Source organism: Sinohyriopsis cumingii, chromosome 2 (assembly GCF_028554795.1).
Source record: "Sinohyriopsis cumingii isolate HCF-2022 chromosome 2, ASM2855479v2, whole genome shotgun sequence".
In the NCBI taxonomy this organism is placed as follows: Eukaryota; Metazoa; Mollusca; class Bivalvia; order Unionida; family Unionidae; genus Sinohyriopsis; species Sinohyriopsis cumingii.
Window position 1 is genome coordinate 50,742,461 of NC_142962.1, and position 17,895 is coordinate 50,760,355.

At 35.2% G+C, this 17,895-nt stretch overlaps 1 long non-coding RNA gene across 1 annotated transcript; it reads right to left on the reverse strand.

Annotated features, from left to right (window-relative positions):
* Positions 1 to 9,203: 9,203 nt before the first annotated feature.
* LOC149804828 (uncharacterized) lies at positions 9,204 to 17,098 on the reverse strand. The gene is made up of 2 exons (XR_016414524.1): positions 16,993 to 17,098; positions 9,204 to 9,434 (listed from the first exon to the last, which is right to left on the reverse strand). It is a non-coding gene; the product is annotated as an uncharacterized LOC149804828 (long non-coding RNA).
* Between the last annotated feature and the right edge of the window lie 797 nt (positions 17,099 to 17,895).

A 17,895-nucleotide genomic window follows, 5' to 3' on the forward strand; every position in this document is an offset into this window, starting at 1 on the left:
GACTCCGACTGTCGTTCTGAACCAGTCCCCTATGCTGCAGTTGAAGTATACTGCACTGGTGGCCTTGTCGTAGAGGTGCTCTATTACTGTGATGAGGTTGTACAGTCTCTTGGTCGCCCACAAGACTGCATGACCTACCCTGTCAAATGCCTTCTTGAAATCCACGAAGACGTGGTACAGATCTTGCTGGTGTTGGAGGTACTTCTCACACAATATCCTGAGGTTGAAGATCTGCTCTGTTGTGCTGCGCCCTGCTCTGAACCCCGCCTGCTCCTCGGCAATGATCTTTTCAGCCTGTGGTTTTAGTCAGTTCAGCAGTATCCTTAACATGACTTTACTTGGATGGCTTATAAGAATGACTGTACGGTGGTTTTGACACTGTTGCAAGTTGCCTATCAACTATTTACATCTACTATTGATATACCTATTTACATCTACTATTGACAGCAACAATTCACATCTACTATTGACATCAATTATTGTCATCTTTTATTGACATGAACTATTTACATCTAATATTGACATACCTATTTACATCTACTATTGACAACAACTATTTACATCTAATATTGACATACCTATTTACATCTACTATTGACAACAACTATTTACATCTAATATTGACATACCTATTTACATCTACTATTGACATCAACTATTTACATCTACCAATTACATCACCTATTTACATCTACTATTGACATACCTATTTACATCTACTATTGATATACCTATTTGCATCTACTATTGACATCAAATATTGTCTTTTATTGACATAAACTATTTGCATCTACTATTAACATACCTATTTACATCTACTATTGTCAATAACTATTTAATCTACTCTTGACATACCTATTTAAATCTACTGTTTACATCAACTATTTACATCTACCAATTACATCACCTATTTACATCTACTATTGACATATGTATTTACATCTACTATTGACATATCTATTTGCATCTACTATTCACATCAAATATTTTCATCTTCTATTGACATCAAATATCTACATCTACTATTGACATACCTATTTACATCTGCTATTGACAACAACTATTTACATCTACTATTGACATCCCTATTTACATCTGCTATGGACAACAACTATTCACATCTACTATTGACATCAAATATTGCCATCTTTTATTGACAGAAACTATTGTCATGTGCTATTGACATTTACTATTTACATCTACCAGTGGTATATATAAACATGACACCTTAACATCATCAGCAACTGAATTTGATTATTCCAGTCATTTGCATCAACAATCATAGAATGTAGACTACGTAACATTTAGTTAGTTCTACGTTAAATTCTTTTGATAACTAGAAAATTACCACAGTTTAATTCGTTGCCAGAACCGTGTGTTTGATAACAGCCGTAGGGAATCATTTCGTTTCGAAATTAATTTATTACTGGAAGCATCACTGCTGAGACAAAACAATATTTGGTCAAAACAATCAAAATATTTCTGATCGATAGGATCCTCGCGGGGTTTCTGATTTGAATATAAACAACACTAAATATTATTTTGTGGTTATAAGATAAAATTAAATTATTAAACGTATAGTCTATAGTAATTTTACGAGGAAAGTTTTATCCACCAGCTTTTATGGAAAAAGAATTTATCCGTCAGAAACGATATATCCATAGGCCTTTACGAGAAAGGATTGTCCATCAGCTTTTATGAGACGGATTTTCTCGTAAACTCTTGGTCAAGCTGTTTTCATGACCCAATAGAGAGAGAGAGAGAGAGAGAGAAGAAGAAGAAGAAGAAGAAGAAGAAGAAGCTCAGTCCTCTTGAAAGAGGTGTCACAACGATGAAGATGTGGCTACATCTGGAGAATTTGGCTTGCGAGGGTAGGGGACCGAGCTGTAAAGACAGAAGCTTGTTTCAGTTTCTGGCGAGCAAACTTTATTGAAATACTCAACATATAAGATTACATTCCAATATCAAACTACATAAGCTTAAATTACGGTTATACATATAAAACTACGATATTCTTCCACTTAAAAACATCATACATTGTATAATTTCTGCTTTTTAAAATATAACAGAGATAATTAAATATCGAATAAATTCACGATAGCAAAATAATCTAAAATTCAATATTTCAGACTAATACCGTAATTAAAATATATATTACTGAATTTATTATAAAATGTCAACATATTAAACTCTATTATTTAAAGAGTATTTTATTTCTAAATTAACTATTACTGAGTATGAAGTTGATAGCAAACGCTGCTGTTTACTATAATAAATAAGATAATTACAAGTAAATATAAGTTCTTCAAACAATTAAACTTTCCAATACATTATACTAAAGAATAGTAAAGAAATATTAAAATAATCCAATGTTGCAACGTACTGATGTTAGATTAACATCGTAACACTACAAATTCTTATAACACTAAAAATCCTTATACTATATGAAAAATTGTACATAGACGATAATCTTACCTGTAAAAACAAAAACCTGTTTGAGTTTCTGGCGAGTAAACTGGCGTGCGCTAGGGTTGGGACCTTTTTATATCAGTTTCTTAGGTCAAGGCCAAATATGGATATATGCCAGGTTCTTGTGTTCACCAGAATCTGAAAGTGAGGCTTCATGGCTTCTTACAGACTATCGTATGGGTCTATGTAGGTTATTACGTAGGTACTTCTGCAAGATCAGCGCATTTGCCCTCTAGAAAAATCTTTGGAACCTGTCTAGTTCACTATCTACAGAACTTACTGAGTGTAGTTCTTTTCTGACTCATGATACAAGGGAAATGTATGTACAAGACAGTTTGTGTTTGTTCATAAGGGCGCAATCTGTATTAAATAGTATATAATTGTAATAACGAAATAAATGGATTTAATCTCAATATATTTTAATAGAAAATTACTTTCAATATAATTGAATCAAAACTTACTTTTAATACAATTTAGAGAAAATTTCAATCTTATTACTTGTACTAAAAATTCTGTCCTAATAGTAATAAATACGATGCAGTGATTAACGAAGTACAAAGTTGTGGGAGTTGGGTGGGGTGGGGATCCTTATATATATACAAGTACACACTAAAAGCAGTCTTAAACTGTCCTTTATATGTGTATAATTATTACAGCTATATTAGGCTAATTATTAGACGGTTTAGATCTATATATGGTTTAGTTAAACACATGTAATTCTATCTACGGCAGCCAGCTGTACCCACATGACCAAAGAGGCCCGGGGCACGTGTCTCCTGTGCACCCCATCCAGGGCATGATTAAGGTCCTTGTCGACCCAAGGCACTTTTTTTAATAAAACAACTGACATTGACCTGCCTCTGCCTCTTTGTGCACACACTTTTCAGTAAGCTGGTGTTCGTAGGGCATGGGCACAGTGCCTATTGTGTCTATTGGATAATGCAGCCCTGACTATCCTTAATCCAGACCTACTTTACTACATCCATAAGGACATTACTAGCTATACAAAAGCCCAATATGCAACTATTACAATTATCTCCATTTTTCAAACAAAATATAGCATACAAAGTTCTCCCTTGATTTTGTGTATTCGAAATATCAAAATCAATGTTGAGACATTAATCCGTCATCTATTAATTAATTTTTTACATACTGACCGCTCTTCCAACTGCATGGCCTTTCTGCTTTTACATTTTTCTCCATTTCATATCTTCCATGCGTGTACATAAAACACGTTAAGTTTAAAAAATCAACTAAATGTTAATTTATTACTTTGCAATGAATTTAAATTAAAAGATATTGTCATAGAGATGATGATCAATGGCGTTTCGATGCCCTGTTCATCCCACCTTAAAGACTTTACTAAAAGACACGTGCGTTCATCGGGTTAATAAGCCCTATTCATGCGTGTGCATTTCTATATTTAGTAACGTAATCAGCCATCGTTTGTTGTCCCTGAACGAGGTGAATTGACTGGGTCAGTACTACACTAACTGCACTCCAATACCCAAGATGACTTAAACTTCATAACAAAGCTGAGAAAATATAGGCATAACCATACAACACTGTTGACAGTGACTCGAACTGCATAACACGGCTAAGAATTCTGATGTATATAACTTCACAACAATACTGAGAATGGTTTAAACTGTATAACATAGCAACGTGTATGGCTACGTATACCTTTGGGAGCATCCTAAAAGAGTCATACATAAATATACTTTTGATGGGAGTATTATGATGATACTAAAAGAGTCATACACGACCATACCGTTATTGGGAGCATCATCACGATACCAAACAGTCATGAATAACTATACCGTTGATGGCAGCGTCATGGTGATATTAACTCAAAGCCAGGCCTAACTATACCGTAAATGGCAGCATCATGACGATATTACCACAAAGCCAAGCCAAATTATACCGTTGATGGTAGCAACATAACGATATTACCACAAACCCATCATAACTATACAGCTGATGGCAGCAACATGACGATATTACCACAAAGCCACGCATTACTATACCGTTGATGGCAGCATCATAGCGATATTAAAACAAAGCCATGCCTAACTATACCGTTGATGGCAGCATCATGACGTTATTAACACAATGCCATGCATAACTATACTGTTGCTGGCAGCATCATGACGATATCAACACAAAGCCATGCCAAATTATACCGTTGATGGTAGCAACATGACGATATTACCACAAAGCCATGTCTAACTATACCGTTGATGGCAGCATCATGATGATATCAACAATGCCACGCCTAACTATACCGTTGATGGCAGCATCTTGACGAAATTAAGACAAAGACATGCATAACTATACCGTTGATGGCAGCATCATGAAGATTTTAACACAAAGACATGCATAACTATACCGTTGATGGCAGCATCATGATGATATTAACACAAAGCCATGCCTAACTATACTGTTGATGGCAGCATCATGACGACATGAACACAAAGCCATGCCTAACTATACCATTAATGGCAGCATCATGACGACATGAACACAAAGCCATGTATAATTATATTGTTGATGGCAGCATCATCATGATGATATAAACACAAAGCCATGGATAGCTATACCGTTGATGGCAACATCATGACGATATTAACACAAAGCCATGCATACATATATCGTTGATGGCAACATCATGACGATATTAACACAAAGCCATGCATACATATATCGTTGATGGCAGCATCATGACGATATTACCACAAAGCCATGCATACATATATCGTTGATGGCAACATCATGACGATATTACCAAAAAGCCATGCATACATATATCGTTGATGGCAACATCATGACGATATTAACACAAAGCCATGCATACATATATCGTTGATGGCAGCATCATGACGATATTACCACAAAGCCATGCATACATATATCGTTGATGGCAACATCATGACGATATTACCACAAAGCCATGCATACATATATCGTTGATGGCAGCATCATGACGATATTACCAAAAAGCCATGCATACATATATCGTTGATGGCAACATCATGACGATATTAACACAAAGCCATTGGTAACTATACCGTTGATGGTAGCATCACGGCGATACTGGACAGAGTGAAGAATAAGTGCATAATAATACGTAACGTGACATAATCGTGAAATACCCAGGGAAAACTTTTGCACCTCAATGCTGAGCGTTGCATAACTGTAACAATACTGACAAGAGTTGTGTAATTGCGTGGTTTCTTTTAGCCGTTGCATTCTTCTTAATTAACCTATAGTGGTATAATTATCCTATAGTGGTATAATTATCCATATTAAACCTGTTTCTATTGTATCGACATGACTGACACACCAAGCACGTTACATTTAAAGTCTGAATAAACCTCAGTATGCAAGAATTTACATGTATTAATGTTTTTGTTTTAATAAATGTGGAGAAAATCGAAACTTTCTTATATATGGTGTGTTTCTGGTATCCATTTAAAAAGAAGACAGGGCGCAACATGAATTACAGTAGCGCGTACACAAAAGTCCTTGCATAAGATAACCTAAGTAATAAGAAAGACAACCCCAGAAAAGTGCCTAAATATTTGAGGGCGTTTATCTCCCTTGATTGCAAGGACTGTATTCATTTCTAGCAAACAAATCCTGTTCTAAACAGTTTTCATATGCATCTTTCTGTTCCAGTTCAATTACTGTTATTAAAGTCTGAAATATTTTTCACAGAGCCTTTAGTCAAATATCAAACTTAAACACCTCTTTCCAAATATTTTTTCTTAAATTTCGAAAACAGATTTAGCATTACTGTGTACAGTCAGCAGCCACTTGCGTTAACGTCATAGGAGGAAAACTAACGCCATTTCTATTCCTGAACAATCTCCTGATACAAATATTAAAGAAAATCGTACTTAAAAAGTTTTATGGGCTCACATCAATGTATGTCAAAATATAATCGAAGATACATTTTTTTTGGACTATACTGGTGCTGGATAATGGAAACAAAATCACGAGGTTTGCTTGATTCAATTTGAATTAAACATAGAGAATGACGAACGAAGGATATTGGGTCATTTCTTAAAAGCCGTACAGATTTCTCATTGAAGGTGCAATAAGAAACAAAGGTATAATAGTCGCGAGTAAAATAATTTATCACCGTGTCATGTATTATTCCCAGTGTTTGTCTATGGCGCCTCCTTTAGTGCTTAACAGTTGTTGAATCCGATCCCTAGAGGGAATCATTAAGTTTCGAAATTATTCTTCAGCTTTCAGTGACAGTTCCAGTGCTGAGGCAAAACGAAATTTTGATAAAACAATCAAAATATTTCTTATCGAAAGGATCCGCATGCAGACTGACACAAATAGAAGCAAAACAGAAGATTATTTTGTAATCACAAGCAAATTAATAAATATATAGATTATTGAAAGAAAGAAATCATTGTGTGATAAGACAAAATTCTCTGAACCTAGGCCCAAAATCAGTTACAAGAAATCGTCATATGTATATTGATGATTGACAATCATTTAACTTTCTTGTTAGATAACAAAAACCGTATTGCATTACATTTTACTTTATTTGTGATGTATTTTGTCGTGCAAGTTTGCAGTACCTTCGTCTGTAATTGTGTTATTCTAAGGTTAGATCAGACAAATCTATAGACCAGTCTCATACTGGCCAACCTGGCAGTCTGCATGATGGCAGATGTGTTTTTGAGCAATAGTAATAGCCGAGGGTCGAAATGGGCCGTGATGAGGGTGAGTCGCCTGATTCAAGGGCAGGTATAAATTTTTGGCCTGGTTTAACACTTCGACAGACTCATGTAATTAAGAATATGCATTAACTGTCCTACGTGCAGGGTATTTTAGAAAATAAAAGTGACAGTTGTAATCTGGGTCACCCGGCCGCTTTGACCTTCATCGTTAGGCAACGCAAAGTCAGATCTTGGCGTAGTGAAAAGAAAAGAGAAACACACACAAACTTTAGCATATTGAAGCGTAATAATTTACACTTCTTTTATCATACAGCCTCGATCCCTAACACAACGGAAACTACAATATTCATATAGTTATTCCGCCACTGGCAGTCGACTCAGACACATTCGGTTAAGTTTAAAAGTCCATTTGTAAAGTTATATGGCACATACCTTTTCAACAGGACTTCAGGGAAGCTGAAAGAGCCGTGGAATGGTCTGATGTAATAAAGTCGTATATGTGCATTTGTTTCCTGTGGTGAAATCTATTGCTGGTAGCATTGAAGTATTAATCGGACATTTGGGTAGAATTAGCTTCATTAGTATTAATTTCACATACAAAATACATTTTCGTTAAGTTGTCCTCTCCAACACGAATTACTTCGTGTGCATCTAGCGTAAATACATAACCAACATTTTTTCTCGATCAGACGAGGACCTGATAAACAGTTTAATGAAAATTCAAAATGTCGGGTCAAAGTTGTTGAGATAGAGTATTTTGCATCTAATTACCACATACATTTCAGTTGTAAACTACTGAACAGAATTTGATCAAATTTTCTTTGATTTCATTTTGTACAGAATTTTCTCAACTATCCCTACATTATTCTAAAACTTCACATTTACTGACTCACCTATATATATGCTTAACTCTGTCTATCTATCTATTCATCCATCCATCCATCTATCTATATCTATCTATCTATCTATCCATCCATCCATCCACCCACCCACCCACCCACTCATCCATCCCACCGTCTATCTATCTATATATCTATCTATATATCTATCTATCTATCCATCCATCCATCCACCCACCCATCCATCCATCCATCCACTGATGTATTTATCTTTCATCCTTTAGTGAGTGTGTCTTCCACTGCTGTATTTGTGTCTCATTTTCCTGTGCTTACGTTTTCCAGTGTGGTACTTGTCTTTCATATTCCACTGTGCGCACTTTATATTGTGGTACCAGCTTGTTCATTTTTCAGTGTATGTTATTTTGCAGAACGTTCAATTCTCAGGAAAGGGCACACAGTTTGATAATTGATAATTATTGCTAAAGATTAGAAAATTTCGAGATCGACATTATTGTGAAACTTATTTTAAAACGTAACTCATACAGGAGCCTACCTGTAAGACAAAAACATGGTCACGGTCAGTGAAGTCGAGGATAATGTTTAAAGCTCTCAAGTATTTTTCACTTAAACGTTAATAAAAAAATATATATGGGTAGCCGTTTGAACCATTCACTCGTGAAGATTTCTAGTTTGTATTTATTCGCATCATATTTCAAAAGTATTTACGTTTCAAACTTACAGAAGATTATCTTGTTTCTTAGGACAAGCATAATTTGAGTTCCGACAGCAAAATTTAGATCCAGCTTGTCCGATCTGCCTCGTGTGTCCACGTGCATTGTAACTGAATGTAAATTATTTGGACAAGTAGACTCTACTCTGGGAAAACAGGCTTTCACCATCCACGTGCTCTAATTAGCGCCTGATTCCCAAAGCTGACGTCCAGTTCTGTTTATATAAATTTAATGAAGCACAAGTAGAGTGAAGAAAATTTCATTACACTTGTTAAGTATACATTTAGGTATGTGTGCAGCGCTGAGATATATGACCTTTGTTCACGCATTTAAACTAGTTTTCAATTTGGTTGAGCTCCTGGCATCACCGGAAGAAGACTCAGAGTGAACTTCCTGTCTAGGATGCAGCTGCGGATAAAGAATCTTATTAGGTTTAGGTAAATAAAGAGAAAATTAAGTAAAAGTAGAAATATGTTTTTTATTTTTTTATTTTTTTTTTGCTATCATACTCCCTTATCTGGTCTTAACTTCAAATGTCAATATATATAAAATTTGTTAGCAAAACTACGTGATGACACGTTTATTTTGCAAGTAGTTTCCTTTGCATATATGGTACCAGGACAGGTTTTCGTGTCGTCAACAGCACACAATGCTTGCGTGCCAACAATAATAAAACAAGCAAACATAACGTACATCTGAAATAGAAAATATACACTAAGTACATACTATAGATATTTGGTCAAACTTATGGCTGGTTGATTTAAATTCTACCAAAGTGAAACACTGATACCTTCGAATAAATTAGAAACCGTCTTTCTTAAACTAACATTTACAAATGAGCACGTACCATTCGTCTACAGTCATAAACACCTTAGATTTACTTTTAAAACATCAGGCAATTGGGCATAACATGTCGATAACTTGTTTGCATCTGCCTCCAAAATGATCAGTGTGTTCCAAACACTTAAATACAAATTCACTAGACAAACTACTGAAATAATATATTTCACATATTTTCGACCTTCATTTGAAAATCGCGACGTCTTCTGGGATGGTTGTAGAGTTGAAAAGGCTCTCAACTTAGAAAGAAGTTCAAATTGAAGCAGTACAACTGTGATCGGTCTAACGATAAGTATATATCCTCAATATATATATATATATATATATATATATATATATATATATATATATATATATATATATATATATATATATATATATATATATATATATATATATATATGACGAAATCAGCTGATTTGCATTAGCGGACCAGCATAAATGTCGCAAGCTTTGCTAATTTCATAAAATTGTATATGGCAATTCTCCCTCGTATCGTTTTGAACTATTGACGCTCCTGGTTGGTGAATCAAACGGTTATAAACTTACAAAAAGTAAAAGTTTCAGACAAATGAACACTCATCTATATATAACATGGATTTTTTTTAAAAACCCAACCGTCCTTATTTTGAATAATCTCCCCGATTGAATAAAGGAAGAAGTAAATTATACAGAATTTTAAAACATAAAATTGAGGTTAAGACAACGCATTGATAAGCAAAAACTTGTATTTCAAGTTCGCATGTGTTGTTGTTGTTGTAGGGTTTAACGCCATTTTTCAGCACAAGATAGGCTATACATAGCGGTCAGTATAAATGGTGGAGGAAGAACTCGGGAAAGAACCACCGACCCAAAAGAAGCTACTGGCAAGCTTTCTCACACGCCCACATTGGCCGAACCCGAGACTAGAATTCACGCAGACAGAGGAGAGATGGCAAAGATCTGTAACGACGAACGCTTTAGACACTAAATGCGTAAAACATCGGCAAACTTAACTGCTAACATGTTTTTCCTCTGCGCTGTTGGCAATTTGATTTTTGACCTATAACATAGCTACAATTCCTTTATATATGATAAAAATACTGTACTCAAAATGCATGATTTAGAAGACTATCTCAACGACTTTATTTTCAATTGAAGATTTCCAGACAAATTAACATGGAAAACTTAATTGGGACGAGACTACATTTATTCGAGCAGAGAAAACATAAAATAAGTATCAGAAATCTATAGGAGGGATTCGGTCAATTTTTAAAAAGTAATCCATGGCTTAAAATGCATCATTTATCGAAAGTCGCTTACACTGACTCAAGCAGAAAAATGGAATATGGGATATTAATTTGTATTGGAGGAATGCAAGCAAGATATGGACTGTGTCCTCTATGTGGCAAAACAAGTCATGACCATACTTTACACATTTCGATGACTTGTCACTTAACTTTAGATGACAGAAACCATTTGATGGAATATCTATTACTAGTAATTATAATACTTGGTAGTTTAAACGATATTTCAGAACAATTGGAACTCGAGTCTAGGATTAATGTGATAAGACTATCTATCAAGTATTTTAGTCAGATAAAGGATATTATATATTCGATTGATTAGAGAACATATACAGAACATAATGAAATACATAATTTTATTGTACTGCAAAGCGGGTAGGATACTAACTGTTTTTGTTGTGTAGTTCCATTTTCAAACGTTGAAACATTTTTGTTGTGTCGTTCTCTGTTCAAAAGTTGAAACATATTGTAATTTATCTAGTTTAGTACTGGTTTTATTTTTCTATTATTTTGCTATTAAAGTAATTCTCGTGGCTTTAAAAGTAATGAATTCCCCACTTTCCTGATTTTATGCATTCCATTGCATTTCTTTAATTAATATTAAAATCTTCAGAAAATGGAGGAATTAAAGAATTAATCAATCTCTCTCTCTCTCTCTCTCTCTCTCTCTCTCTCTCTCTCTCTCTCGGCGATCCTAGAATACCTGCCAGCAATTGCTTCCATAGTCGAACCATACAATCGGTGCACGCCCTCCCCTCACATAATTTCTGTTCAAATTTGGTGCCACAGTTTGCCTATATGGAAGTCGCTCTCTATCTCTCTCTCTCTCTCTCTCTCTCTCTCTCTCTCTCTCTCTCTCTCTCTTCCAGTATTTTTATATTGTACCATTTCTTTGTTGCCACCCATGTATAATGTAAAACTTTCTGTAGGGAAAGGGCTTTTTCAGTTGTGAAAACCTGTAGCAGAACCCGACTGTGACACTTCAATTACGGAAATGGAATATGTTGCAAATGAACTCTCATAAGTCACCTACGTGCGGCCTGAGAGATTGGTAATAAATACATCTATGTTTTTTATTTTGTTGTATTCTACGTCAGTCATGGCTTCGTTTGCACGATCAAGAAAGGTATGGTACATTTTTTTAGGCGAAATACTAACTGTTGGATATAATAATGATACACAGGAGTATGATATTTTGTGTAACTGCTATAGAAGGGCTAAATTTTCGATGCTATATAATTTGCATTTACCATGCCCAGTGCCCATCAATTTGAGAAGACGAGATGCTTTGCTCGAATTGCTGTATCATTTCAGATAGAGCACAAATTGACTTGATCAGCCACTCACGTTCTCACAGAAATGAAACAGTGATGTGTTTTATACCGGTTTACCTTTATCCATCATTGTAGATTGGAATGATTTGTAATCATTTGCAAACAACATATTTCGTATCTAATTTGTGTCCATGATTGCAGATTATAGCGTAAGATAATGATCATTTGTACGCTGTAAAATATGGTGGTTTGCGTGGATTTGAGTTTTTGACCCTGCCTTGATTGTGAATTTAGAATGTCATTGATAATGAACCTGCGTACAGTTTGGGGTAATTTTCCGTTGGGATGATTGAGTTATTCACATAGGTCAAGTGGAGCTGTATTTCAACACATTTCCAGTTGGGATGTATTGCGAAATATGTCAGGTGGGGATGTATTGCGACATAGATCAAGTTAGTAATGTATTGTGATATTGAGTTTTGTGAATGCATATAAGGAATTAGAAGTGAACAATTATGTATTTCTATTCATGTTCCTATTTTGTAAGCGGCAGAAGTATCTTATATTGTGTTTAGATTTAATTAGAGACGAATTATTTATTTTAGTTATTTATTGGAATTAAAAAGTGCTCGTATGACTGTTTGATAAAATACATTCTGGATAACATCAATATAATACAGCAAGACTATTAGCACATCTGCACATTCGAGGCTATTGGTACATCAGTACATTCAAGACCTAAAATTCATTAGAAACAATTATTATTTTTACTTGTGATAGAACTTTTAGGGTTATTATTTGAGATTTAATTCTCAAAACTGCAATTTCCTCTTAAATGTTCATTTTATAACTTAGACAATTAATATCTGTGTTGAATTTTACTAAACATTTTGGTTTTACATTTATTGACACTTAGTTTAAGACCAGAAAGTCGTAATGAATGTTAAGGTCATCTATGAACTCAGTGACAAGCAGCAAATAAAATACCTCGATATAACTAACTAGACTGATTAAACATTACTTAGAACAGTGGTCAACTTATTTCGAGGTCCACACCAACGATTCAGGAGAAAGTGGGAAAGGACAGGTGATATCCTGGGCCCTTGATATAATAATGACAACATTTATAAGTGGTAGGTCGCAAACTCATGTTTCTTACGTTGCATTGGAGTGAAATCATTTTCATGTTGGTCGACTTGTATGTTGTTCTCGTCAGTACACACTTGGTAAAGGGTCGAGAGCGAATAATATCAAACCAATTCGTTTCCAAATAATTAACATTCAATGGACTGTGGTTGTTGTCATTGTTAAAATATGTTTACTACCTTAAAACACACACACACACACACACACACACACACACATATATATATATATATATATATATATATATATATATATATATATATATATATATATATATATATATATATATATATTGAATTTGTCCATGTGCCTTGTAATTCATAGAAAATATAATGTAACAGGAAGATCAGAAAAATATCCATGCTTTATATAATAATAATAATAATAATAATAATAATGAGGACTTCGTATAACGACGCCTAATCTTTAGAAGCTCTAAGCGCTTTACCACATTAGACAACACCTATAATATAAAAAACATATATAATGATATGATTACAAAAACAAACACCATAACATTAGAAAACATAAAAAACATGCTGAGAATATTTAAGATAGGAAACATTATTATGTCTTTAAGTTTGTTCTTGCAGTCGAAATAAGTGAGTTTTCAGAGCACTCTTGAATGGGATCACTGTATCTTTGTGTCTAAGTTCAGTGTGCAATTCATTCCACGTTGCTGGGACCTGGAATGCAAAAGAACGCTGTCCATATAACTTTGTTTTCATAGTGGGAATAATGAGTATACGATTGTCAGAAGAGGAGCGTAAGTATCTTGCTGGTGTGTACACATGGGTGAGGTTGGATATGTATGTTGGACTAGAGTCCGTCAGTGAAACGTAGCACAGAGAACAAATTTTGTGTTTGATTCTGGATCGAATGGATAGCCAGTGTAGGGTACAGAGCAGCGGGGAGGTGTGCTCTGATCGTGGTACTCTAAGTATGATCCGAGCAGCTGTGCTTTGAAATTTTTGAAGTTTCTGGAGTAGATATTGAGATGAACCAGACAGAATTGAGTTACAGTGGTCCAGTCTTGAAAGTATTAATGAACACACAAGTGTTTTAGTAGCATCAACTGAAAGATATTTGCGAATGGAGCTGATGCGTCTCAACTCAAGATATGTAGCCTTGCATATGTTCATGACATGTTAATGCAATGTGAGAGTACTGTCCAGAGTAACACCTAGGTTTCGTACTGATTGTGTGAATTTAATGTTGGTGTTGCTGATATCTATTGTTTGAGGTAAAGGATGTGAATTAGAAAGTCTTTGTATTGGGATCAGAATGGCCTCAGTTTTATCATCATTCATCTGCAGCTTGTTACATGTCATCCATGATTTCACATCAGAAATGCACCTCTCTACACCTTGGATGGTAGCATCAGCTTCAATTGGGTGGCTAGATTTGTATATTTGGGTGTCATCAGCGTACAGTTGGTGAGACACTGGATGATGATTTATGACACTTGAGAGTGGCTGAGTATATAGAATGAAGAGAACGGGTCCAAGAACATACCCCTGTGGAACACCACAACATAGATCAACTGAACCACAGTAAGGCTGTATCATGAATGCCAACGGAAGTATATATATGGAAGTATTGATATTTAATGGGTCTGATAATTTTACGTTTTATTATAAATGTATCAGTAATTACGCAAATATTAACGTTTCAAAGATAGCTGACATATATAGGAGCAGAAAAGGTATGACTAGGACCAAATATTACCATGATATTTAAAATAAATACTTCACTCCTATCGATATCTTCGCTAGCCAATGTTCCGAAATGTTCACTCTACGTTACACTTTGGCGGATCGATCAGATATTGCATTGCTTTGTCCTATCGACATCCATTGGATTTCAGAGTTGCTTCACTTAGTAGTGCCAACTAACCAATAGCGTGTTGCAGCGGTGCCTTGTACATTGGCCAAAAAGGTGGAGGCCATTGACTTCAAAATGATACTTTTTAAATTTACCATTGAAAGTATGTCAACGTGCCAGAGAGAAGCCATTGCAGGTATATTGACCTATTTATACAAGCACTGATCGGCAGTGAAAAATTGCTTATTTATGAGTCCATTCCAGTTGTGTGTTCCCCTTCTCTCGCTCATGTAGGAACCGTGTTCAATTTTGAACAACTTGACTATGATTGCAGCCGCAGCCAATGAAATTCACGGACCTGAAGCACTGAAACATCTGATCGATCCGACATGGTTTAGCTACATTTATCATATCGGAACCTTGGCTAGCGAAGGCGACCTATCGGAAGCCCATTTGGACTACCTGTAGTTGAATGATAGCATATACATATAATCATCTTCACTAACCAAGTGTGGTCGATCCTTTTCATTACACATCAACATGTGATCTTGAAACCTTGGTTTGTGGAGATGAGATGTGATGGATGATCATTTCATGAGTGGTCTTGTGAACACGACGGTTAATGATCTGTGATCAAGGTAAACCTAGTCGAAATAGATTATATTCACACCTGTGTCAGTAAATGATTGATGTTTACCACATATTACGTGATAAATGATTACTGATCGACCGTTAGGTACAGATGGACTGCAACAGACCGTTACGAGACTTAAATCAGACTAGATTAACTTCGGATTTCAGTATGACAATTTATATATTGTCATAGCTGTACCCACTTAGCGACAGTCGGGTTAAATGAATCAACGTTCTCTCCTTGTATCTCCCTTTTTCCCTTCACTCGCTGCAAATTACATTGATTTTTTGAATACTTTATAATGATAAGTTAGTCTAAATACCGTTGTAATTTTGTCTAAATACTGTTCTAATTATAACTGCACGATGTTTGATTTTGATTGTTTTTGATTTATGTTACTCTGTTCTATGTTGGTGTCATGATCGACAGATTAGATTTAATTATAGATATATGTACATTGTAATACAGCGTTTCCCAACCCCCATGTCGCGACCCAAATCACGGTTGTGAGGACGTTCAAGAGAGTCGCCTATTTATTTTTAGTGTGGCAAATATATAAAAATGTGGACAGGATCGTGAAGTTCAGAAGAAAAACCTATATATAAGGTCGCTACCAAAAAAAGTTTGGGAACCACTGTTGTAATAAGTAGTGCATTCCGAGGACACAGCAGTGGTCCGCACGATAAAAAAAAAAAGATCCAGTCAAGCAATTGTTGTTTCAGGCGCAGCATCTTCAACAAATCTTTTAACAAAAAAAGATTTGATGGAAATACTGACAAATCACGGTGCAGTCTGATGCATCTAAGAGTTTGTTGTGTGTGCTCTCTTGACCTTTTTATTTATTTATTTATTCATTTATTTATTTATTTATTTATTTATGATGTAAATGTTAGTTTTGTAAACGGCAAAAAAAAAAAAAATTATTTGTCTGCGATTTATTAACTTCCATGATCTGCAGGTGATGAAAGCACCCAAAATAATCGAAATGATGAGCCAAAATAAGAAGAAATTCAAACATTTAATTAACACTGCTACTGATTTGTTTTTCGTTGGTCGGTTTGTTTGTACTTTTTTACCATGATCCATAGGCCCAGAGACGTCGTCGTAGGACGCCGGCGACAATTCGCTATACTCGTTTATTTACGGAATTTTGCCAGAAATTTGAGAGAGAGAGAGAGAGAGAGAGAGAGAGAGAGAGAGAGAGAGAGAGATGGTGGCGGCTTAGGGATGGGTGGATGGGTGGACATACCATAAAGTCATTTTTTATTGTCCATCCCTGTTTCTTTTTTCGTCGTTTATACTGCTGCCTTGCCTACCAACACAATGAGGGAGATGTGAGTTGGGAGAACGGCTTTCTGACATTTTAATATAAAAATAATCTGCTGTTAGAATCTTATTAATTAGTTTTATAAAACGGAAAGAAGAAAACCCAAAAGCATTAAGCAGTATGTGTGTGCCTCCTAACCAATAAATGTGCCTTATAGTATAGACAGGATATTGCAACTTTGTATCATTGGTATTATGAAAACTGTATTGGATTACTTGGTTAAGTTCAGTTTCAAGGGTTTCACTTTCATGAGGCCCAAATTCTTTTCTTTGTCTCTCCACAGATTTCACCGTATTTTGTCCCTTATGCAAGAGAGAGAGAGAGAGAGAGAGAGAGAGAGAGAGAGAGTTTCGATGAAATGGTGCACCATGTTTATACTGGAGTACTATGGCGATCGGCGAATAAGCATGAAACAACACTGACCTTCAAGATATGCCTATTCGGTGTTTTTTGCTCTTTATTAACATAAATTTAATTTCTAATTTAAATCACGTGATTGTGGGAAACGATCGATAAACAGACGCAATGTAGATTCCAGGTTATGCAAAGGTTATATTTATCTGATATCGCGGCATTACCGAACAAATATTTTTACAATGGCATATACTTGTCCTAATGTTATGTTCTTGATGTATATGCTTCAGAATAGTAAATCAGTTTGAAAAGTGGATGCCACCTAAGTGGCTCTCATTATTCTACCTGTACAATAGAAAGTTATCTAAGAGAATTAAAACAATGTATACGTAGCCACTTGTGACGGGGTGTGGCGCCAGGATTGTCGGTGAGTATGGGTACAACAACATGAACGTGGAAATGCATGTCGAC